The sequence below is a fragment of the Cnephaeus nilssonii genome, assembly GCF_951640355.1.
Source record: "Cnephaeus nilssonii genome assembly, chromosome: 3".
NCBI classification, from domain to species: domain Eukaryota; kingdom Metazoa; phylum Chordata; class Mammalia; order Chiroptera; family Vespertilionidae; genus Cnephaeus; species Cnephaeus nilssonii.
Window position 1 is genome coordinate 50,545,173 of NC_137074.1, and position 26,422 is coordinate 50,571,594.

Sequence of the window (26,422 nt, forward strand, 5' to 3'; positions counted from 1 at the left end):
TCTGTGCTGTTGCGTCCACATGAGGGCTTCGGTGTAGCCCACACTCAGGACTCACTCAAATCTTCATACATTTTTACTGCTTTGAGGTTTTAATTCTCAGTCCAGTCATTCACAGGAAACGGTGAATTTATTTTTTACCATGGAAGAACCCTCCAAAGGAAATATTACAGATAACATGCCAAGATAATTGTTTGAAATGAAGTTTGGGGGAAAAAAATAACTAACCCTGTGCTTTAGTTGAAAGATAGCAATCTCACCAGGGGTTTGGAGAGCCATCCAAACCAAGCCATCTCAGGGGTGAGCTGGTCTCTGAGCTTGGGGGTGGGGGTGGGGGTGACCAGCATGAAGAACTTCCAAGTGACCCCACAACTCTCTTGGTTCTCTCGATGTTGACTTTGGGGAGGACAGCTCAGTCCCCTGGCCATATGAGTAGCTGTGAATGTAGTCTGGGTTTTGCGTGAGGTCTTACCAAAGAACCCTGAAGGAGAGGATGCAATAACCCTCCATTTGAAGCAATCAGTCCCAAACACACAGGACCCTGAGCCAGGCTTTCTCCCTCCGTCCTCTCCTCTCCCGTGGGTGGCTTCTCCTGGAACGCTGGCTCATATCTCTGGAGCCTGTGGTTTGGGGATTGCCATTAGCCAACGACAACAGGACTGGGAGCATTTCCTTAAATGGGAACTGGACCCACCCTGTGAGTAATGCTCATGCCTCGGTAGGTCTTAGCATTGACCAGCTACTTTACAAGTGACCCTCTTCCCTCCGCCCTGCTTGCCCATGTAGAATGGCCACTGCCCTCCCACTTCCTTTGCTGCTTCCTCAGAATTGGGACAGAAGACAAATACATCGACATGCACCCTGCACATTCCTGCATCCTGGACAAGTTGGACCATCAAGCAACCGTTGTGACATGTCCAATCGCATGCCACTGTGTGAAGTGAGAGCCAGGGACTTAGAACACCGATGTCAACTCTGATGTCAACTACTGATGCCAGTGGGCAGGAGATTCTGCACCAGTAATCTAGTCATTCGGTGACATGTGGTAGTTCAGTCCCTACAAGGCATTACTGACTACTTGCTTTGGGACAGAACAGATTCCATTTTAAGTGCTGGGAAGGACCTTATTACTATCCTAACCAATATATGCAAGACAAACTGAGGCCCAGAAGGGAAGAGACCTACCCGGATACCCACAGGGAGTAAAGGGCAGAGCTGAGACCTAAACCCAGGTTGTGGGACTGAGGCCCAGTGCCTCCCTACTAACAATGCCGGGTTCAGCTCTCACTACCTAGTGGGTTTCTGCCTTGGCTGGTGTGGAAATCAGTGAAACCCTGCAAAGGAAGAGAGGCCAAAGGAAGCTCAGAAGCATTTGCCATAGATCTTCCTGTAATTGATAATCAAGACATTATTATACTCTCTTGCTTTAGTGAAGGAGCATTTTGCATACTTTCTGCTTGTTTCTTCAAACCCCTTTATTATAATCAAGGCTGCTTTAGTGGTACTTCGGTTAATGTTCAGGAGAAAATGCTCATGCAAGACCATTCGTTTCAAAATGCAGTTTTCAGTGTCTAAAATATTTCCTCCCTCAACCTCACAGAGCCTGTAAGGGCAAAGGCAGGATCTACACTGAGTGGCCAGATTATTATGATCTCTGAATGCATAATAATCAGGCCACTCAGTGTATATCCTATATAATGAAAGACTAATATGCAAATTGTCCCCTCAACCAGAATTCGACCAGCAGGAAGGCCAGCCAACTGCGCATGTCCCCTCCCCCTGGCCAGGCTGGCTGGACCCCACCCATGCACGAATTCATGCACCGGGCCTCTAATATAAATACACACACACACACACACACACACACACACACACACACACACAGAGTGGCCAGATAATTATGCATTCAGAGATCATAATAATCTGTCCACTCAGTGTATAATCCCCATTTCTATAAAGTGGAAATGGTCTACAAGAGGTGAGATAACTCGCCCAAAGCCACATTCCTCACAAGGGGCTCATGCAGATTTGGAACCCTAGCCTCCAGGGGGAACAACCTGGCTCAGCCAATGCCTCAGAACTTACCCCTCCCTTCAGGAACCAATAAAATCAATGTTCCTTTGAAACATGAGAGTTTGGATCGATGACCACAAGGACTATTTGTCCCCACCTCCCCTTCTCTCCTCCTCCTGGTATGCAGGAGTTGAAGAATATTCTGAGTCAACACCCCTAAGCTGACCCTCCCCACCCAGAGCCCAGGCACCATCAGTGCCTCTCAGGGCCTGGCCCATGGCAGGCACCAGGCCACAGCTCCGGAATGGATGAGCAGAACCTTCAACCTCCTGCTTTAAAGGAACAGAACATGAGAAACACATCTGTCAAGCTGGGGTTTTAGAGAGGAGATAAAATCTCTTCAATGTTGATGCTTGGGAGTTTCTTCTGGAACATGTGAGGAAAGAAGTGAATAGTGAAAGGTGGAAAGGATGAGCTAATATGGACTGTTCACTCCCCAGATTAGAGTCTGGCCGGTAAAGTAGATAACAGAAAATATTTCAGAGAAGAGACACTCAGCAAATAAGCCCCCAAAAGACTAAGGAAGAATTACTTCCGCACCCATGTCTCCAAAACAAAAATACAAGAGACGTAAAATGTGTGCTGCTTACAGCCAACATAGAAGGCATGCCCTGCATGAACTCACACTCAAAACCTCAAAACCTCCTGATACACACACAAAAAAAAAATTAAAGGGAGTAATGAGTTCTTCTTGAACGATTCTGCCTTCGTGTCTACAAAGCTCAAATGGACTTTTCTGTAGAGAAATGCATAAAAATCTTCTGTTGGAAAATTGTGTGTGTGTGTGTGTGTGTCCACACTATGTGTAAAAACTTGTATCTTAGTTTGATCTCTCATCTGGAAAATGACTTCAAAACTGGCCTCCCTGCCCCGGGTCTTGAACCAACCTCCACCCTGCTGTCTATGTTGCTGTCTGACCACTCCCCTCCTTGGACAGGAGCCCACCCAGGCTCCCTATCACCCACAAGATAAAGCCCACCTCATAGACACAGAGTCCTCACCTCCGTCTCCAATCTCGGTGCTCATTGTTTCCTCCCTCACAGTTTATGCTCCAGCGACACGAGTCTCTTTATGGTTTCCTGCCCAGACCATGTGTCCTCTCTCCTCCATGAATTTGTTCTTCATGGAATCTGCGCCAGGAGCACACCCTGCCTTCCAGGAAGCCTTCCTAACATGTGACATGTCCTACCTTCCCCTCACTCTCCCTCTGCGCCCTAGGCACATCTGCATATCGCGCTTAGAATGATGTTTTTGTCAGCTACTATTCTCTCCTTTTTTTTTTAATTTTTCTATTGAGGGATAGCATACACACCCAAATCTTAAGTATGCGAAGAATTGAACATTTATAAATTTTATCCAACACCCAGAACAAGACCCAGACATACTTTTGAGGTCGGAGGCTGAGTTTTATTCACTTTGTAACCTCAGCACCATGTGCAATGGCTGGCATGCAGCATGTACTTAACAAATGGTTATTGAATGAATCAATGAATGGTTATCACCCCTGACTCTTTCTCTCTGTTTGACCCACTTACCTTTTCTGCCAAATCCCACTTTACCTGAGTTGCCTAACGAACAATTCCGGATTTCTTCCCTAGGCTTTGAGAGCCTGAATTCTGAGTGATGAGGGTTGTGAATAAATGTTGGTGGTTGGGAGTAGAGAGATGGGGAGCAGCTTGCCTCCTGAGCACCAAACCTGAGTATACAGCTCAGTTAGATCCAAGGCCTGACTTGAAGTTATCATCGCAGCTGCCAAAGCAAGTCACAGCCCTTACATCCATTAAAACAAATGAAGAAGTCACTAGAGAATAGCAGTTTCAGCCTCTTTGCATTAGATCTAAGAAGAAGAAACAAGTGTGTTTGTTTCTTTCACCCTCAGCTTCTGGTGACAGGCATCAACATCATCTTAAGGCACCATCCCTGAGAAGGCAAGAGCCTATTCTCCCTATACCCATAGAGGCAATCGTAGGATGTGTACCATAGACTAGATGCTTCCTAAATACTACTGTCCCTGTCCACACACTTCTCTGTAAAGTCCACAGTGGGAGGAAATAAACCTACCACTTATTTAGCACTTACTATGTGCCAGGCACTGTGCTAAGTAACCATGTACATATATTACCACATTTATTCTTCACAGCTACTCTCTCCAATTATCCCCATTTTACAGATGAGAAAACTGAGCAGCTAATGCTGGGATTTGAACCTCCACCTTTGATTCCAAAGCCTGTGATGATAACCACGATGCAGTAGTGCCAGGACTAGCTCTGCTTCCCCGTGTCCCTACTACTGATGACAATATCAACAGTGCCGAGCTTGAGAAGCCCTGATCTAGACGACTTCCCCAAAGAACCTATAAAGCTGGGAACTCCAGGTGGACTGGATCCGTCTCCAGCTGGGTGATAGCTCACTCCACATTCTCAGTCTCACTGCCGGGAACCCAGGTTCAATGTTACCCAGGGCTGCAGCCAGAATTCTGATGGTGGATTTTCTCCTGAGAAGTTAGAGTTCCTCATTTATGTTCACCCAAGGCTTTATTTTGAAAAAGGTATTTCGGGGAGGTTCACAGCACACAAGGATTGAAGCATTAAAAACAACCCCTCCTTCACGTGGACAGCTGAGACCAGTCCTTCTGAAACAGAGGAGTACCTCCCCTCAAAGGAGCCTCCCTGATCAGCTGGGATGTCCTCAGCAGAAAGCTCAACATCAGAGAAAGCATCCCTCTACTTGACATAAATGACTGCTCCCTGCACAGGGGCACTTCGTCCTGGGATCTACCCAACACCTGGACAGCCCAGGAAGGGACATCCTGGCCCTCTTCAGATCAATGACCAAGCCAGGGAGCCCGGCTAATGCTCACCAATATCTGGCTTACTCCCTGGCTTGAGAACAGACACAAAGCCACCCTGTTCCTGAGCCCAGACCTCTAATGAGCCCCTCCCACTCCCCAGCGCTCAGACGTCCCCCTGTTTACATTCTACTCACCAGCCAGACCTAATCCCAGGGCTCCGGATCTGCACTTAATCCTGTTTCTGTATATCCTCTAGATCAATACATGTTAATAATAGTCATCACTGTGGTAAGAACCATGTTTGAGGAATTCTCAGCCCTTCAGGTTTGGTGCCAACAGGAGAAAATATGGAAAAGGAAACCCAAACATTTACAAACATTCCAGAATGTTTAGTTCAGGCTGCCCTGTGTAAATAAGAGAGAGCCCAGGAGATACTAATTTTTCTGGGACGCGCTTATTTTGTCCCAAGTAAAAATTGGCTTAGAAAAAAAAAATGCAAGTCACCAGTCCCTGCCTCTCTCTTGCTTCTCGGACCCTAAGATCTTTTTCATGCAGTTTGCTTCAACACTATTGTATTTCTTCTGTGCTTTGAAACTGAGCCTCCCTCTTTGATGGATATTAGCAAAACGTGCTTTCGTGTCTCCCTAATGAACTTTCACTTGAAAAAGACCCCAAGCAAGGAAGATGCTGGGAGTGTAATGGTATTTTGTTTAAAGCAAAGAGAGACCCTCTCTTCTGGTTTTCCCCCTCTTTGGTCCACCCCAGAGGAGCAATCAGCCAAGAATCACAGATGGGATCATTTACAGTTTTACTTTCAAGCTCCACAGCCCTTTCAGATTGTGTTTACTCCGTCAAAGCCTTCAGACCAGCCAGGGTGGGCCTCCTGACAGCCCCATCTTGCTGGTTCTCAGATACTCTGATTGAGATTAAGTCCGTGCTGATCTGTCGGAGACTGATTGATGGAGAGGCTTCTTTGTGATGCTCATGGTAAACGTGAGAGGATAGAAGAGTTCAGATGTAAAGGTGATATTCTTTTGGAGAATCATCAGCCCCTGCCTGGAGGAGCCAGGACAGCAGGCCTGCAATAGCTACTGGCTACACAAAAGCAAAACCCACTCAAAATGGAAGACAGCTTGGCGCCACAGTGAAAAAACCCTTTAGTGGGTATGTTATTATTATTATTTTTAACAATTGAAAATATCTTGTGGGGAACAGTTTTCTAAAATCTAAACGACATTAATTTTCAAAGTAAAACTAAGTATAGAAGAAATAAATGAGCAAGGCAACTCAAAGCAGTAGATGTGCCTACGTTGATTTTTTGTTGTTGTTCTTCCTTCAATGGGTGTTACTGTAGGGAGAGATTGGCTATAATACTAGTAATTAGTATTTTCGTGAATAAAGTTGTGTGAAGCTAGATAATTTAGCATAGATCAAATACAAATTTTTTAGTTTTTTAATTTTTTAATTTAGTGATGAAAGAGAGAGAGAGAAATTTGTTATTCCACTTATTTATGCATTCATGAATTGATTCTTATATGTGCCCTGACTGGGGGTCCAACCCACAACCTTGGGGTATCAGGACCCAAATACAATTTTTGAGAGCACCAACTTCTCAGGGTGGCCTGGTAGGGGGAAAAAGGGGATTAAACACAAGAGCATTATGTTCTTCTCCTTGCTTATTAACTTGCTATTGTGAAGGCTTGGACAAGTCTCTGCCTTTCAGCTCTCTGCTTCTTCGCCAATCAAATGGGGACATCTAGGCTCTGTCTTTCACAGGTTTGTTCTGGGCATCTAACAAGGCCACGAAGGTGACAGTGCCATGGGATCCCTAATACAGGACTGGTTGTCACCACTCACCTTGGGTGTGAGGACTTTAGAAGCAGAAATTCCCACCTTGGTTAATGTCACCAAGAAGTCATCATTTACAAATCCCCAGCTCTAGGGTTCAGGACTTCTCTCCCCTGTACTTTTGCTCATGTTGTTGTTGGCTCAGCCCGGAATGTCCACCTCCATTTTCCTCTTCTGTACTTCCCAAACCCACTCCTCCCTCAAGGCTCAATTCAAGTGTTAGCTCCTCCATAAGCCTTCTCTGATTGTCCTGTCCCCAGTAAAACAGAACCATGCCACTTTGAGTTCCTGAAGCACTTGTAACTTTCAGCTGTTGTTATCTTTCGGTCATGTCTGTACATAATCTAACCTCTCCTACCATTTTCCTCAATCACGGGGGCTGTGTCCGCTGTCTATCCGTACAGAGTCAAGCTTTGCACCCAGTAGGCACTCCCTATTTTTTTCAAGGAATGAGAACTGCTAGAGTCACATTCTCTATCCCAAAAAGTTTTAAAGCAGCTTTGCACAGTATGGTGCTCACTGAAATCATACATACCAGACCTGTGTTCTCACTTTGTAGTCACCACAGAATCATGCAAAGTGAGGGCCCAGTTCCAATCGCATGCATTTTAGTTAACTGGACTATGCAAAGCAAGGATTGCCTGTATACCTAAACAATCAATCTATAACATAAACGTACCCCATCTAATCATGCGGGGAAAAACACCGTCAAGCTGTGTGCATTGAGGGCAGCCAGCCACATATATTAAATACAGAACTCATGTAGCATCTCCTAAATCAGAGCCCTGGCAGAAACAGCAATGGGCGTCCAGTCTCAAATGGGGCTTTAGTGACTGAGGGACCACATTGTTTCCATTTCAGAACCGTTACAGTGCCTCATGGCTGTTTATGGAAGTCATTTCCAGGCACAAAAGCCAATCTAAAATGTGTAGCTTAGATGCTGAAATATGGTCATTTCTGGAATATTTTAGTAGCTTCAGGGACAATGAGACATTTATAATCTGTATGGTCCCAGAATTGCCTTAAAACCCCCCAAAACTGCATAAACATCAGCCTTCCTGGTGGCCTACTGCTTTCCACGGTGAACACTGTGACTGGCACAGAGAGACTTGGCAAAACAACACATTTTTAAGTCACTCAAGAGCCAGGAGACTGCATAGCAAATCTATTTCAAAAGCTAAACATGCTGAGTTTACGTACTCTGCAAAAGAAAGGGACACAGAAAAATAGTTAGAGATAATGGAAGATGATGATAAACATGAGTTTAAGCCACTCTCAAGGGTGCCAGGCTGTCTGATAATGCTGAGGCGTGACCAGAGGGCAGAGCCCGAGACCCACAGAGACCTCAACGTCGTGCTCCCGATTCAGCTGCTGAGCTCCAGGGCTTCAGAGAAGCGGCTGTGTTGGCCTTGGTCCCCAGCACCTTCACCGAGGGTCAAGACAGAATGGACTGAGTGTGAGCTTTGGAACCTGCACACCAGCTCGCTTTCCAAGCAGGGTCTTTGGCTGGTTAGGTAACCTCTCTGAGAGTTATTCTTGTCAAGTGGGAAGCCCATAGTGTGCAGAGGCTCCCATAGCCACCCCTATGATGCTGGCAGTCTTTAAAAATATATATTTTATTGATTTTTTTACAGAGAGGAAGAGAGAGGGATAGAGAGTTAGAAACATCAATGAGAGAGAAACATCGATCAGCTGCCTCTTGCACACACCCTACTGGGGATGTGCCCACAACCAAGGTACATGCCCTTGACCGGAATCGAACCTGGGACCCTTGAGTCCGCAGGCCGACGCTCTATCCACTGAGCCAAACCGGTTTCGGCGCTGGCAGTCTTTAAGAATAGCATACCCCCTCCTCATTTTCATGTCTTCACCTGTAAAATGGGAATTGTACCCCTTTGCCATTTGCAGGGTTACTGTGCAGATTGAATGAGGCTATATATGAAAACACCTGTGTGAAAACCCAAGTAATATAAGGGATTCTTAACACCACTGTAAATGGGTATTTGGTAATCAATCCAATTCTCTAACTTCTGAGTAGAGACAAGCAGTTAGACAACCATGAAAGGAATCATAAGACTGTAATTGGTTGAGGTCCTAACCCCCCTACCACCCCACCCTCTGTTACCGGGAAATGTGACCTTATTTGGAAATAGGATCTTTGCCGATGTAATAAACTTAAGGATCTCTTCTTGTAAGGACTCTAGTCATTGGACTAGAGCACCCCCCCTCCAACCTAGCACCACCTCATTTAACTTAGGGTGAACCTTAATTCAGCTTGACTGGTGTCCTTATAAGAAGAGGAGAGCTCCATGTGCGGACAGAGGCAGAGGTGGGGGGATGCAGGGGCAAGCCAAGGAATGCCGGCCACCCGCAGAAGCTAGGGGGAGGCAAGGAAGGAGTCTACCCAGAGTCTCCGAGGCAACACGGCCCTGCGGACACCTTGATTTCAACCTTCCAGCCTCCAGAACTGTGAGAATCAGTTCCTGTTGTTTCAGTCACTCAGCCTGCGGTACTTTCTGTGGCAGCCACGGGGAAACTGAGGTAGACCTCTCTGCTCCTCCTCCTTGCTCAGCTCCTCTTCCCTAAAACATTTAACCTGCAAGGCCCCTTCAAACTCCAAAATGAAGTTTTACCTGTAATAGGATTTTTGCTTCTATGTTTTATAAAGTCTTGTCACTGTCCCAGCAGTTTATAACCCATCTTTGGCGTTGCTGCTTCTAGAACCATCTTAAGAAAGAGGTCTGTCCAGTCCTCCTGGGAAGTAAATATTCTCAGATCAGGTGAAAAGGAAGCTGGAGAGGAAGCAGGATTCTGTAGAAGGGGTTGGCTGTGACAAATCAAGAACACCATGACACACTTCTGAAGGGCCTGCCACGAATTTGCCACTGCCTGTCTCCTTTACCTAGATAGAAAGTGGGTCTGCAGCCCTAGCTGGCTTGGCTCAGTGGGTAGAGCATTGGCCTTTGGACTGAGGGGTCCCGGGTTCGATTCCGGTCAGGGGCACATTTGGGCTCGATCCCTAGTGGGGGGCATGCAGGAGGCAGTCAATCAATGATTCTCTTTCATCATTGATGTTTCTGTCTCTCTCCCTCTCCCTTCCTCTCTGAAATCTATAAAAATATATATTTTTTTTAAAAAAAAAAAAAAGAAAAGAAAAGCAAGTGTGTTTGCAGAGCTTTCTCCCAGCTCAGCTCACCGATCAACACCTGAGTCCATGAAATGAGCCCTGGACTAGAAGTCAAGGACCACGTGATCCCTTTTGGATTTTACCACTCCCAACTCTCCCCGACTTCCTTCATCTGTGAAATGGGCGTCCCACCTCCACTTCCCACGCTGGTGGTGGCCACAATGACATGAGAACGTGAGGTGCTGAGCAAATGGAAAGTGGTGAAATCATTATCACTCTCATCCCCCACCAGTTGTCAACACCTGGGGGTGGGGATCCTCCAAGAGGACCAGGGAAGCTGATCAAAGTGTCCAGCTGGTAAAGGGGAGTCAGCTGCAGGGCCTGACCCTCTGGTGTCGGCTGCCCAGGGGAGAGCAGTTGAGATGAGCTCTCCCGGTGGGTCATAAAATGAGGCTACGCAGGGAGGAAGCAGGATGTATAAAGCCCAGGAGCCTGATCTGTTTCTGAGATCAAACAGAGCAGCATTGTACCGGGGTGTGGAGCTGATGTCAGCGTCTAGAATGCTGGTCGGAATCGCCCTGGTTACGCAGCTGGACCGGAATAAGGCAAGTCTGTATCTGAACTCATTAATTTTTACAACCAACTGAACTGTTCTGCCTTTTTTTGGGGGGTGGGGAGGTGGTGCAGGGGGAGAACAAGGGAAGGAAGGGGAAAGGGAGGGGCCAGTATGTATGGAACAAGGGGCTTCCCACCAGCAGACACTATCTCATTATTCCCCAGCACACCCCGGCTTCCAACCTCAGCCCCCTGGACGGGGAGGCAGAGCCGCTGCAGCCGGTTTTGCCAGCGGAGGGAGAGAAGCGGGCCAATGAAACGTAAGGATAATTAGAGTGGCACAAGCCGCTCCTAGGAGTTCAAGTTATGTCAATGTTTCCATTATATGCCTCACTTTTCGGGGGTTTATAACGGAGCTATAAAAACTCACGCCAGCTGAGAATTTGGCAGGCCAGGTCGCAGCAAAGGAGAGCCTGTTTTTTAATTCAATTCAGCTGCTCCTAACTTGGGAGGGAAGCACGCTGCACACTTGGATACGTCCAAGGGGCTGGTTTCCAGTATTGAGCACTCTTCTGCTATCTGACCACCCTCCTCCTCTGACTGTCATTCCTTTGTGCTATTGCAAAAGAAACAGCTTTACATAAATGCGCCCGAACGCTTCCTGCGCTGAGACTCTGCCGGCACACTCTCCACGTGTGCCCTGACTCGGCTTTCCTCCATCCCAGGAAATGTGCAAACCCTTTCACCCTGAACTCTACACAAAAGATCGTCAAAGCCTCTGCAACTGAGCTGTTGGGTACACCAAGTATTCCAGACAAACCTCAATATTTGGGGGCAGTCCTTTCACAGGGTTGTAACAGGACTTGCCTGGTGGATGAGTATAATGTATCCCCATCTCAGAGAAGGGTTTGTTGGCCTCTCAGACAGAGAGGAAGCTGAAGAGGAAGCAGGATTCTGTAGGAGGGGTTGGCTTTGACAAATTAAGAACACCATGACACACTTCTGAAGGACTTTCTCCATGTTTTATTCCATCGTCTCGGGTCCAGTTGACAGGCCCAAATCCTGCAGGATCCTGAACAGTCAGTGCCCAGACCACCCCGACCATGAGCCTCTTTGATTCTCCTTCCAGAAGTCCTGTCTCTCACCTTTGGTTTCCCATCAGCTCTTTTCCTACAACATTTATCAGGGGTTTTCTGTGTGTGCATTTCAGTTATCTGTGCATGTTTTATCTCACTTACTGTATGATGGTCCCATCTAACACAGTCCTGCACTTATTAACTCCTACCTACACTAAGTGCCAGATTTAAATAGACTCTGCTCAGTAAATGTGGGTGGGATTATTACTGAAATAATTAATAATTACAGTCGGAAGCCAGGCAGCTACAGCAGAGGTATCGGTAAAGCTCAGGACAGGGACTTAACAATCCGTTCTTCCTCAGAGAGGGGAGGACAGCATGTCACAGTGTTTCCTTACCTTGTTACTGATGGTAAACTAAGAAAGTGAGGAGATGAGGGAAGGTGTCAAACTCTCTAACCAGAAAGGAGTAATAAGGTGCAAGCAATAGCATATGTGTATATATGAACATAACTACATTAACATATAACAGTAATAAAAATAAGTAAAAACACATATGTACATGTACACATAACTATATTAGCCTATACCAGTAATGGGCAACCTTTTGAGCTTGGTGTGTCAAACTTTGCCAAAAAACTGAGCATAACTCGGGTAGTGTGTCACTCTGAGGAAAAAACATTATTTCGCAAATGTTTCATCCTCAGGAGCAGCAAATGTTTCATCCTCGGCATGCGGCCGCCTCAGTGGCTGTGTGTCATCAGAAATGGCTACGTGTGTCAGTGCTGACACGCGTGTCATAGGTTCGCCATCACTGGCCTATACAAACAATGAGATAAGTGTATTTTATCAATATGTACTGGTTTTGCTTTCCATTGTAACCCAACCCAATTCCCAGCCCCTAATCCTATAAGGTGCTTTTATAAACTATGGATGAGTAACTATAAATGTATGGTAATGATATCATTGTAGCGCATGAAACATTTAATAAAACTTTGCCAAATCAATGAATGGACAAATGAATGAATTACTTAAGGTAATTTAACTGAGGTGAATAAATAGCACTTCTTCATATACTATATACTAAATATTTTTGTGATGTAATTAACTTAGGTTCCATCATAAATGCCTGACTCTGATCTAAGAGTTAGTAACAAAGAGAATTTCAATCTTCCCTAGGGGTTCAGAGAGCTATGGGCCCATTGTCCTAACCAGGCAATGGGAGAATAGACGGGTGTGTTAGTGTGATTAAAGAACTGGTCTCTTCAATAAATTTGCACTAAGCTTGACAGCTTGAAGTAGCAGAGCTGGGAGAGCCCAAGTATGATAAATGGGTGAGTGAGCTAAGAAGATATATCCAAGTCAGAGCTGGGATGGATTTATAGAGAAGTCTGGATCCAGTTGCACTTTCTGGAATATTTCTAGAATTGCCTCATAATTTTTGCAGTAATAGGTTGTATCAGTTAATTAGAGCTTCAAGGTCTTCAAAAATTTAGAAGTATAAACTGAAGCCCATGTCTATAAGTTAAAATGCAAAGCTAATTTGAACTACTTCTTCCTGTTAAGGAACAAAATCTCAACAAATGCAAGTTTGTCTGTTACAAGTGTGTGTGTGTGTGTGTGTGTGTGTGTGTGTATGTATGTATGTGTCAAAGTCTCCAAAGGTGTAATAATATATGTAAATGTGAGTGAAATGAATTACTTATGAATGAATGACAATCAAAAGTTGGATGACTGACAGCAGAAGTACCAGTAAAGCTCAGAATAGATAGGACTTATCCTTAATAGAAGGGAAAGCAGAATTTACATATAGATCAGTAGGAAGAAATAATCAGAATGGCTGAGCTAGGTCAATGGAAAAAGTCAAGGACTTATAATCAGAAAACTTGAGCTGGAATCTAAGCCCTACTGTTATAAATTGTGCACCTTCATTTTTCTGGAGCTTCAATGTCTTCATCTATGAAATGGGATCTATATTACCTATGCTACCAACATCACAGAACAGTAACAGGTTGTATCAGTTTTGAGTGTGTTTGGCTGCAAATAACAACAAAAAAAGGATTATAATGGCTTCAACAGATGGGAGTATTTTTTCTCACATAAGAACAAGTCAAGGTAGGCAGTCCAGGACATACAGCTCAGTGATGCCTTTGGGCAGGGAGGAGCGGGGAGCAGGTTATGTCTGTATTTCTACCCTAATATCCTTGCCATGTTGATTCTTTAATGCTTGTCATTTCGTGGTCACAAGATGGCTACTACAGCTCCAACAATATGTACATATTCGGGAAGAAGGGGCAAGGGTTAAGCTCCTCTCCTTATGATTCACCTTCAGGTCTTTTTAAACACTATGGGGTGCTTACCTACCTTCAGATCAATCAATGGCCAAGGGAACTGAGATGACCATGACTGTTTTAGACCCATCATCAGCATCTTCTGGCACTGAGGTATAGACCTAACTCTGACAATTAGAACAACTCAGGGCTCTGCCAGCAGGGAAGAGGGGATGGCTTTGGGTATGCAGCCAACAGGGTCTGCCCCAAAGCAAAGCAAGATAAAGCAGAGGTCCTCACAGTGGGCTGCATCAGTAGCACCTGGGAGCTTGTTAGAAATGCGCATCCTCAGGCCACACCCCAGACCTACTGGGTGGGGCCTCGTAATTTGTGTTTTAGCACACCCTCCAGGGGATTCTGGGGCTTCTCAGGTTTGAGAACCACTGGAATGAAGTTGAGAAAAACTTAGCAATGAAGCTTGAGGATTCAGTGATGTGACTGAAATGTGTTCTTCATTCAAGCTCTTCTACTGGGTATTCAGAGCCCTCTGCAGTTTTGCTCCATCTCCCTTCCTTACCTTCATTGCAGCCCCTGCTCTCCCCCACTCCCAGACACATCCTGGGTCACAGCCACACCTGTCTCCACCCAATTTCTCTGGCGTGCCATGCACCCTTGAGGCCTCAACTCAATTCCCATTCCCTTGAATGCCCTCCCTTCCCTTTTCTTTCTGCCTGTTGAATTTTATTCTTCTGTAAATAATTGAACAACTAAAATTGGCCCCCTCTGAGTGTTTGTGGTATTCTGCATGAAACCAATTTGACATTCAATATTTATCCGTGTAGTAGATGAATGCAAGAATGCTCAATTTGAATTCTTCCTCTACCAATAGACACCTCCAAGTTTTCCTTTCTAAGCCAATGGCATTTTGCTTCCACTTGTAATTCCTCAATCTATCCTGTGATGAGATAATGCATATGCCTCTGTCTCTCAACAAATGTATGAACTCCCAAAGCTAAGGCTAGGTCTCGCTCATCTCTTTACCCTCTACAGTACCTAGCATAGGGTCTTACACTTAGTAGGTGCTCACAGACTACATATATGGAAGCAAACCATGAAATGCATGTCCATACTTCAAAGAATTGGATTTGCTAGTAGCTGATGAATCCTACCACTTTTCATAAACAAAAGCCTGTTTCATACTAGTGCTTTTGATGTAGAAGCAGACCTTCCCTTTGAATCACTCTAGTGGATTTTACCTTGCCCACTGCTTAGCTAATCCAATTCTGAGAATACAGCATCACTGCTGGATGTTGAAATAGAGCCATTTTGGGAAGCTGAGCGGAAAGCCTCCCCGTAGGAGTTATTTACGCACCTGCTGGATTGCCTGTAATAAATGATACCTGCCAACTCACAGTGCAATCCTCTTGCATACTCTGTACCCTGACCACTCCCTCCCTGCCTGAATTTATTGGATGACTTCCAGGAATACTTGGACATTAAATATATGTTGCAGCCTCCAGAAAGTATAAAGTGACACTGACCTGTAGAAAATTACATTTCTTTTATAAAGTTTAAAAAATGAGACCTTTTTATAATACATTTTGAGTGTTGGGGGAATGGATTAGAAGGAGGAATCCCAGAGAAAGTGTGAAAATGGTTAATAAAATCTGGAACTTTCTAAGCAGTTAATACCACAGGTTTAAAGAAAGCTTACAAACATAAATATCAGAGAAGGCAGTAATAGTACTTTAAATTACTCTGTCACTCCTTTTTTCCCCCTTAGGTATTCTTCAGAATTTTTTGGACATTCATTTCAAATAACTGACCAACAAAGATTTATTGAATACCTTCCACACCATAGGCCCAGCCTATAAAGGCAAAAAGAGAAAGAACGCCAAAGAATGACAGCCATTTCTTATGTATTTTTAGCTTTTAAGAACTTAAAAGTGTTTTCAAATACTTGGTCTCATTAAATTCAATTACTCTCATTGTACAGTTGAGCAAAGTGAAGAGCGTAAGACCAGGATCACATGGTTTATAAGTAAGTGAGTTAGGGCTCAAGTGTAGGTCTTCTGACTCTGAGTCCCATACTCTTACTCCTCTACTCCTCTGCCCACAAAGACCTAGGTTGTTTATAGTAAACTTTAAACATATAATATACACTTTCACAAAATGAAAAACCTTAAATGATAACTATAATAATAAAAGTGTAATGTGCTAATTAGACCGGACATCCTTCTGGATGTCCTTCCAGACGAGGCTGCGAGGGAAGCCCAGGTCCCGGGTGCCTGCCGGTGGCCAGAGGGTAGCCTGGGTCCCAGGTGCCAGAGGGAAGCCAGTGCCGGCAGCCAGGGGAAGGAAGGCTTACTCTTGCACAAATTTTGTGCATTGGGCCTCTATTGTTTTATAGACTCCTAGATAAGTAGACACTGAAGTTAAGTATTTAACTTTCTCCTATACCAATTCCCCTCTGAAATGACCCTGAGAAGAATAAAAAAGAAAAAGCTTTGGGGGGGAAGGAGGACAAGTACAAGAAAGTGTGCTTACGGACGGTTGAAGGCTTGGTGCTATCCTGTCCAATTTGGCACTGGTAGAACAGATGAAGGACACTGAAGGTCATCTCACAGCTCTGCCTCCTGAGGAGCAGCAGTAGGTACAGGAAGTGAGTGGCAAGGAGACTGTAAGAGCTCACCAAGCACACGGCCCCCTTTCAGTTGTGAAGTTTTTAGGGTCAGAGGCAGCACTGAAAAAGGTGCTGGTCTAGAGGAGACAAACATTTCCAACAGAGTTTAAAAAAAACACTCCACAAGCTATAGCTAATTAAATTTTTTATTAAAAGCAATAAAGAGAAGAATAGGTACTTCCAAAAAAGTCAAAATCAGTGGTACAGACAAGAAAGTTAAAAAACTGCCAAAAATGAGGGGAAAGACAAAGTAATTGAAAATAATGAGAGGAAAATTGTTGGATTTGACAAACAGATCATTTAGAGACTGTAGATAAGAGATGTTCCTGGAGAGAGAAAGAGAGAGAACAGAATAGAACAAACGAAATAACCAAAAATATAAAAGAAGAAAACTTTCCTGAGATGATATATCTATAAAGAATTAGTCAGCTGCCTGAGACAGAATTGCAACACTAAACTTCAAGTGAGTCTAGGAAATATAGTTATTTTTCTAAGAAGCTATCACCCATGTGAAAATCAAGAATAAGAATTATGTTACTAACTAAAGGCCCAGTGCATGAAATTTGTGCACTTGGGGGGGGGGGGCGGTGAGGCCTCTCAGCCCAGCCTGTGCCCTCTTGCAGTCCAGGAGCCCTTAGGGGATGTCCTTAGCACTGTCGCAGAGGCGGGAGAGGCTCCTACCACTGCTATCGCATTCGCTAATTGTGAGCCCCACTTCTGGCTGAGTGGTGCTCCCCCTATAGGAATGCACTGACCACCAGGAGGAAGCTCCTGAGTTGAGCGGGATCTGGCTGAAACCGGCTCTCCATCATCCCCAGAGGGGTCCCAGATTGTGAGAGGGCACAGGCCAGGCCAAGGGATCCCACCGGTGTATGATCAGGGCCAGGGAGGGACGCAGGAGTTTGGCCAGCTGGGGAGGGACTGTAGGAGGGCTCCAGGGCATGTCCGGCCCATCTCGCTCAGTTCCCAGCAGCAAGCTAACCTACCGGTCGGAGCGTCTGCCCCTGGTGGTCAGTGCAGGTCATTGTGAGTGGTTGAATGGCCTTAGCATATCATTAGCATATTACGCTTTGATTGGCTAAATGGATGATGGGATGACCGGACACTTAGCATATTAAGCTTTTATTATATAGGATAGGGCAAGTGTGGGTTTAGGGACACCACTACTAACCTCTGCCATAACTCAATAAAAAAATGTATATTGGCAGATTTAAAAGATCTCACAAAATACTGGCAATATTACCTCAAAGACTACTAGATATATTCAAGTTCTAAAACAATAAAGAATTTTATAATTATCTAGGCAGCAAACACATTCAGGCTAGCCTCAGGCTAGCCATCCTCTCTAATAAAATGGTAATATGCAAATTAACCATCACTCTGTTACATAAGCCACACCCACCAGCCAAGCCACGCCCACCAGCCAATCAGGGCAAGTATGCAAATTAACCCCAATCCAAGATGGCTACAGCCACAGAGAGCAAGGTTTCCCAGGTAACAGAGCAAGCCAAGCTTTCCATAGCCGTTGCAGGCCTAAGCCTCCACTCAAGATACAAAGTTTCAATTATAGAAGCTAAACAAATTCAAACAAATGGCGGCAGAATGGAGCTTGACAGAGCAGGCCAGGGTTGCCGCCGGCAACAGGGGAAGCAAAGCTTTCCACACACCCTGGCCGGGCTCACCCTCTTAAGGCTACAAAGTTTCAATTGTAGAAGGTGAATTAACTGCCACAGAAATGGCTGCCGTCCCAGAAATGGCTGCCGCCCCAGGCTACAAAGTTTCAATTGTAGAAGGAAAATAAATTCCAGATACCAGGGCCTCCCCTTGGGTTGCCAGGGGGCGTGGCCGGCCTGCAAACCACCACAGGCCCCTCGCTCAGGCCACCCCACACCCCAAGGGAATCCCCACCCTTATCTGTGACACCCTTCAGGGCAAACCAGCTGGCCCCCACCTGTGCACCAGGCCTCTATCCTATCTAATAAAAGAGTAATATACAGATTGATCATCACTGCAACACACAATATAGCTGCCCCCATGTGGTCAAAGATCCTGCCCCCATGTGGACACAAGATGGCCACTACAAGATGGCCAGCAGGAGAGGGCAGTTGGGAGGCACCCGGCCTGCAAGGGAGGGCAGTTGTGAGGGACCAGGCTTGCAAGGGAGGGCAGTTGAGAGGGACCAGGCTTGCAAGGGAGGGAAGTTGGAGGTGATCAGCCCTGCAGGAGAGGGCAGTTAGGGGTGACCAGGCTGGCAGAGGAGGGAAGTTGGGGGCAAACAGCCTGGCAGGGGAGCAGTTAAGCATCAACCAGGCTGGCAGCGGAGTGGTTAGGGGGTGATCAGGCTGGCAGGCAGAAGCGGTTAGGGGCAATCAGGAAGGCAGGCAGGCAAGCAGTTGGGAGCCAGCAGTCCTGGATTGTGAAAGGGATGTCCGACTGCCCGTTTAGGCCCGATCCTGGTGGGATCGGGCCTAAACGGGCAGTCGGACATCTCTCCAGGAGTCCCAGATTGGAGAGGGTACAGGCTGGGCTGAGGGACAACCCCCCGCTGTGCATGAATTTCGTGCACCGGGCTTCTAGTAATGTTATAATGTCCTATAACATTAAACATCAAATTACAAAGAAACATCTATAGTTTTGAGTGCCAAATGTTGCCAGATTCGAATTCTAAACTCATCCATGTTGTCATTCATGTCTGAAGGAGACAAAAGAAAATTTTCAGTTATAGAGAGAAGCCTAAACTATATCACTCACATTCTTAGAGAAAAAAGTACTAAAATTACACTCCAGCCAACTGAGAGATGAATCAAAATAAAGAATGGGGTATTTTTTACCTAGTATGAAATGGAAATAATGATGATTACTAAAATAAATATGTTATCTAAATAATTTCAAAAGCATAATTGCAAATAGTTTTTAAATAAAAACAATAATTACTGAAATAAAATAATGTCAAAAATAACATCTGGTGTACATTTGTCAAAATTCAATGAATACATACTTAAGATTTGTGCATTTCATTGTAAATTTTAGCTCAAAGGAAAAATATCTGCAAGGAATTATTAAACTCTAGTTAATGATACTTGTACTGAAGTATTTAAGGGGAAGTATACTGATAACTTCAATTCATTTTGAAATGCATTTTTGAAGTATGAAGTGAGGGATGGATGAATAGAAGGATGAATATATGATAATGCAAGCCAGGTAAAAAAATGCAATAGCGGAAATCAGATAGTGACTATATGGGTATTCACTGTCAAACTCTTCCAACTTTTCTGTAGGTGTGAAAATGTTCCTAAAACAAAATGAGGGGAGGAAAAAAGTAATACCTGAGTCTAAAATGCAAGTATAAATAAATAAAATAAGAAACTGGGAAAAATAGAGAAGAGGAAAATAAAGTGTGTTTATTTCTTAACTTTACATAATAGACAGTCATTAGGTACCATTTAAAATCAATAATTAGGAAAATATAGATTCATATATATTTTTTTAATTTTTAAGGCAATCCAAATAGACTTTAAAAATAAGACCTATACATTCCAATTCACTACTGAACAAAGTAAATACAAACAACATAGTAAAAAAATTTAAGTAAAAAGCAAGAAAGTATTAAAAGACAGAAAACATAAGCAACTTGACAAAAGTAAAAATGAACATATTAACTATGATAATAAATGTTAATATCTTAAACTCCCATATGTGAAAAACTAAACCTGTGCTTTCCCAAAATATGTACCTAAAACAAAGAGAAGTATAGAAATAAGGATAGATAAACTATCAACACACACACACACACACACACACACACACACACACACAATCTATAAAGAAACTAGGATCATAATATCTTTTATCCAAGTAAAATTTAAAGCAAAAAGCTTAAGTGAAATTTAAATAAACAAATATTGAAAAAGTGAACAACTCATAAAGAAAGCATAACTTCCATGAACCTTTATATGCCACATAATATAGAATGAAAATAAAGCAAGAGATTCTTAGGGGAATTTAGGGTAAATTGATAGAGATATAACAGTGATGAGAGACTTTAAGACAACATCTCTGACAGCTCAGAAAAATAATACTCCAAGAGTGTCTCCGTCAGTGCAAGGATGATGAGGACAATAACTTCGCTCATTCTAGAGTCTGTTTTCTTCTTTTTTAAAAAATATTTTATTGATTTTTTTTACAGAGAGGAAGGGAGAGGGATAGAGAGTTAGAAACATCGATCAGCTGCCTCCTGCACACCCCCCCTCCTGGGGATGTGCCCGCAACCAAGGTACATGCCCTTGACCGGAATCGAACCTGAGACCTCTCAGTCCACAGGCCGATGCTCTATCCACTGAGCCAAACCAGTTAGGGCGAGTCTGTTTTCTTCTTAATAAAGCAGACGGTATGTGAGCTTCTTTGGCATCCACATGATGTAGCTTTACATTTGGCTTACGCTGTCTACCAACCCGCTTGCACATGTGCTACTAATAAAGCTGCTTCTCTACACATGAGATCTAACTAGGCCCATGAGCTATACAACCTAGAGAGGTTTCACTGTTAGTTTGGAGGAAGAAGAAATCATCTGGGCTATAAGAACTGGAAAAGATTTCTTATATAACTATTCAACTATAAGATATTTTAAAGCAATGGGTCCTAGTAAAAGATCAGGTGACAGAACAAAGAGGTTCAGGATCTTCCCATCTAGTGTTTATTCCCTGAGACTAAATCATGCTTCACACATGGAAATGAGAGAGATAGGAAGAACACTGTGGTTCAGGGAAAGCTGCTGGGTGTCCATGAAGACATTTTGAATTGACAAGCTAGCCCACGGAAAATGCTTTGCAGGCTGTCAGAATCTGGGATGGAAATGTGGATTCAAGAGTAACCATCACAAAAGTGAGCTAAAATCACACAATTCAAGTTACTTAGGGAGAAGATATAGAATTAGCAAAGCCTGCAAAAGCCAGATGATAGGGATGTTGAAAGCCAGACAAATATGTGCATAACACGGTAGGCAATGTACAGCCAGCAAAGGTTTTGGATCAGGGAAGTCCTTCTACTGATTAAGAAATTCCAGCTTTTTAACCCAATTTCACCTCCCTCCCTCTGTGTCTGTCAGCTGATGCTTCGTCTGCCCTCTGGGGTAACACAGAATGCATCTGCTCCCCCTTCCACATGACAATAGAGAGAAGAGCAGAAACAACATTCAGCCATGGTGCAGTTCACAGGACCAGCAGGAAAAGCCTTTTGAGAAGGCACAGTGCACTCTGAGAAAACCACATTAATCATCAACCCAGGAAACTGGAACACTCTATAAGACCATTGCTATAAATTCAATATTTACACAAAATCTAGAGGTTGAAGTTCTTATTCCTACAGGGAAGGAAAACATAAAAAGCTGCCAGAAATAGAAGCCCACTAGCTACCTAGACTCACCAAATTCATACTCATTTTACTTTCTCATTTTACAGGGAAGGAGACTGAGTTGCCAAAAGATAGTGTCTTGACCAATAACATGTGCAATGCACTTTACAATTCCCACATGACTGGGCCCATTTTGAGTTGAGGAAACCATAGCTCCAAGGACACAGTGACCTGTCCAATGTCACACAGCAGGCAGGCATCCGAGCTAATAGTCAAACCCAGTTTGCCCTGCTACTCAACCACACAAACCAACCAAAGCGCGCCGGATGGAGGGAAGCAGATAAAATCAGCTGTGTGGTGTCTGAAGGATCAGGCCCAGGTGTCTCATTGGAAAGATGAAACCCCTGGGGATGGAGGACCCTACACACTCAGCTGGGTTTTGGGTGAAGTCACTAGGGCCCTCTCTCTCATTTCTACAAAATAGACAGCATCTGCACGCGTCCTGCAGGATTGCTGACCAGGGACCTCCTGACAAGTCTGGTTTGGCTGGAGCCCCTGCCAGACTTCCTGGGGCAGAATCTCAGGGAGGGCCCTGGAATAGGAATTCCTGACAAGCCTCCCCAGTGGGTCTTACACAGACTCAAGTACAAGAGCCACTGGGGTTTATAATCATGACCAGAAACAACAGGAGGAGAGTGATTCCTGATCTGTCGCCAAGCCAGGGATCCGACCAAACAGGAGTCATCATCGTGCCTTCGGTCCCAGGCCGTGTGCCCTTCTGGCCCCTGCTCTCGGCTCAGCCCCATCCAGTCCAGAAGGAGTCCTCCTGAAGGACATCCCTCTGTCACTTTAATTTCCCAAACCTGTCATAAAAGCCGCTCTTCCCTCCTAATGAGGTAAGTGGTGCCATAATACCGTTAGAAAGGTGCCCCTGGTGTGTGGCTCAATTAAGAAGGCTGTATTAAATGATGTACATGTCTTTATTTAGCTGAAACGTGAGTTCTTGACTTGCTAAGTAATATAATGTTGTTAATGGGCAGAGCATGAGGCTCATTTAATTCTCTACTGTAGCTTTATAACTGATTGATGCATTGTTCTTTCTCACCCTCATTGTCCAATTTTTCTTCTCCCAATGCTGGAAGGAGGGGGAGAGAAATAGGGAGAGGGAGAGGGAGAGGGAGAGGGAGAGGGAGAGGGAGAGGGAGAGGGAGAGGGAGAGGGAGAGGGAGAGGGAGGGGGAGGGGAGGGGGAGGGGAGAGGGAGAGGGAGAGGGAGAGGGAGAGGGAGAGGGAGAGGGAGAGGGAGAGGGAGAGGGAGAGGGAGAGGGAGAGGGAGAGGGAGAGGGAGAGGGGGAAGAGGGAGAGGGAGGGGGAGAGGGAGAACCACTCAAGAGTTGGATGGCAAAAGGAAGAACCTACATAAAGACTGACTCCTAGCCAGCGTGTCACAGACCAAACCCCTACGTTCAGAGCTGCCCTTGCAGGTTCCTTCTGTGCTTACGCTGAACCTAGAAGCCTGGAGCCCCACTCAGAGGCCCTGGTTATTATGTCCCCAGTCTGTGCGTCCTGCTGCTCCCAGAGGTGCCCAGAGGAGGCCTGACGTAGGTTCATCCAGCCTTCTTACTACAGGTATAGCCCAAGGGTCTGCATCAGCAGCACCGCCTGGGAGCTCATTGGAATCCCAGGCCCCACCCCAAACCTATTGAACCAGAATCTGGATTGAATAAGACCCTCAAGTGGTCTTTACACCGGAATTTGAGAAGCTCTAGCTCCTTCCGGTATAACTCAGAATCTCCCAGGCCTCCCTCAGAGAGACCCCCCTACTAGAAGCCAGTCCATGCCCACCCAGGGGCAGCATTTCTCTTTTCTTAAATATTCTCATGAGACAAAAACCTTTAAAAAGAGAACTTTTTTAAGAAAAGAAGAAGAACAAGAAATAAACAAGAAACAGAAAAGATGAAGAAAGGGTTTCTGGACTTGAGAAGTTTAAAGCCCGTATTTTATTTTCTTCACGTAACCACAGAGTTGTCCTGCATCACACCCAAGGGCTGCAGCGCCCCTCTGCCAAGCCACAAGGAAAGGAAAAGCCGGAAGGAAAACACTCTCTCTGACCCGCGGGGCCAGGAACACCACTACAGAGACCAGCCTTCTAACCCCACGGAATCACGGCAGGTGGGGGCAGGGAGGGGCCCGAGAAGTCACTCCCCACCCCTCACCCCCCAGAACTAGACACCAAGGCGCCCAGGGGACACGTGAGCTATTCAAGCAGCTCATGCTTGTTAGAAGCTGGGATGGCGCCCAGGTCCCTTGTCTCCCGTTCCCTGGTCCTCCGGCCATCGCACCGAAAGCTCTCGGGGAAATTTGTACGAGGACTACTTCGCGGCCAGCGTGCAAAGGCCATTTCACAAATTTGCACAACGGGACACTGCATTCTTCTAAAGCAAACTGTAACCGCTGCTGAGGAGAGGTAATCCCGAGCAACCGCCTAGGCTGCGGGTCTCCAGATTACACATCAGCCAGGGTTACGCAGGAAGTGAGAAGTAACGCCAGCCATTCGCAGAAACTTGAACGGAACTCGACATCAGATTAGGACATGGAAGCAACTTTCTTTTTCTTTTTTCACCCACTGCCCCCCCCCCCCAACACACACACACACACACACACACACACACACACACACACACACAGATACCCCACACATACTCCCCACTTGCCTCTGGCAACCACCAATGTGTTCTCGTTACTATAAATTCAGTTTTTAAAGATTCCGCACCTCAGTGGGATCACACAGTATTTGGCTTTCTCTGACTTAGTTTACTCTCTTTTTTTAACGGGCTGCTTCATCCCACCTTGGGCACCAGAATGTTGTTTGTGTGAGAAGATCGATGCCACCAGCTCCATGGGATTTCCACAACTGACTGATGGTTTGGTTGTCCAAAGTCACCATTTTTTCCCTCAGCTACACACAGCCCAACTGGAGAGCCCAGACAGAATAACAAAAAATATCCCTTCAAACCAAAAGTCTCAACCAGAAACCCCACAGCTCATCAGACCCCGAGGGACTCAGATCCAAATGACAAAGCGAGAGCCGCGGGGAAACCTGCGTGAGAAAATCTAGGGCGAGGAGGGGGCTTCATAAAACCCATCTGAGTAAACCTCAGTTCTCAAAACCCGCTTTCTCTGCTGCCTCCAGAAGCCAAAGCACCTCCCAGGCTCAATGTTCCCCGGGTGGTGCCGGTCCCCTCCTGTCCCCTAACGCCAAACCGTCACACATCAGCCTCATGCTAGACCTGTCCACCAAAGTGAGGTTTCTGCATTGAGAGCTCCTGAAATCCACCCAGTACTTTTTTCTCTCTTTCTTTTTTCCCTTTAATGCCATTTTTCTAAAAAGGAGAAAGGGGGGTGGGGGTGGGGTGGGGAGGGAATAGAAGAAGCAAACGCACCTTCCCTGCAGCGATGTGAGTGACTGCAATGTTTCCATGGCTCGCTTTCCACTGTTCTCGGTGACCCCTGCAGACTCCCCTTATGAGCGAGTGTCCGGGAATGTCTCTTTATTAGGTGTCTGGAGAAGTAAAGCTGTCCTGATGCCAGCGCCCCCACACTGAGGACTTTATTAGTTTTTTAATTTTCTGTCTGGGTGCTCCTGCTGCATCAAACTTTCCACAGCTGTTAGGAGCTATTAAGTAGCCTCATTGGGCCCTTTCCCCACCCCCACCCCCTACTTAATAACAGGAGAAATTTCTGGACACGGAGCCTTTAAACTGAAGATACTTTGTCTCTCTGGTGAGGCGCTGCTGGGGGTCGGGGTGGAGAGGATGTTCTGCCATAAGAAACCCCTGTCCTGTCAGTGTCTTGGCTCAGAGCAGGGCTGTTCAGACCACGTGGGGAACAGACCTGGGGTGGAGGCCGTGCAGAAGTGAGACCTCGCCTTTGCAGCCCTTCTGCCCAGCCAGGCGGGGACGGGCGGAGCTCTGACTGTTTTGAAAGCTGCCTTGGAATTCGGCCCAGAGCTGGATGCCCGGTTCAAAGCGTTCCCTCCTGAGTGGACATTCTAAGACCTGCAGTAAAGAATAAAGCAGAACGGCCTGCAAACATTCCCCTTGTAGGCACACAGCTGTGGTTCTGGACAACAGGATAGTGCTATTGCTCACGTCCCCTGAGAAGGAAATCCTGCTCCCCACCCACCCCACACCCCTCCCTGCCAGTGTCCCTGACATGCCCCAACCCAGCCGGCACCACAGGACTCCCTGAGCATAAATCCAAAGGTGGGGTGCGCGTGCGTGTGTACACACACGCAGCGATATATCATTAGACCAAGCAGCCTGGCAGTTTCCATATCACCAGAGGATCCGGAAGGTTATGACCACTCCGCGGGGCGGAGGAGGACAGACTAAGGGGCTTGAGAGCCCAGAGAATGCTTAGCATCCCTCCTGGCTCCAGCCTGCCCGGCAATTTGCTTTCCAGTGGCTGCCTTTAAGCCTCCCTTTGAGAAGACCTGATTTGCAGGGTGAATGTGAAAGCCTCAAGAGAAGAAAACCCTTTGGTGATGCCCGCCTTGGGAACAATTTTGCCTCTGAAAGCAAGTTAGTATTTGGGGTTAATCCCTCTGTGGAAACACTGGGTTGAAAGCCCAGAGGAGGTCAGGGGTCTGATTA

The 26,422-nt window shown here is 45.7% G+C and overlaps 1 long non-coding RNA gene across 4 annotated transcripts in view; it reads right to left on the reverse strand.

Annotated features, from left to right (window-relative positions):
* The window catches only part of LOC307096279, a 56,295-nt gene extending 30,436 nt beyond the window's left edge, over positions 1-25,859 (reverse strand). Inside the window, exons 1-2 of one of the 4 annotated variants that reach the window (XR_013813249.1) lie at positions 25,211-25,859; positions 16,284-16,372 (exon numbers count right to left, since the gene is read on the reverse strand). This is a non-coding gene — a long non-coding RNA (uncharacterized lncRNA). Of the gene's footprint in view, positions 1-3,071; positions 3,196-5,055; positions 5,154-16,283; positions 16,373-25,210 lie in introns of those variants that run through there. The other 3 variants (XR_013813250.1, XR_013813251.1, XR_013813252.1) reach the window with 3 other exon arrangements.
* Between the last annotated feature and the right edge of the window lie 563 nt (positions 25,860-26,422).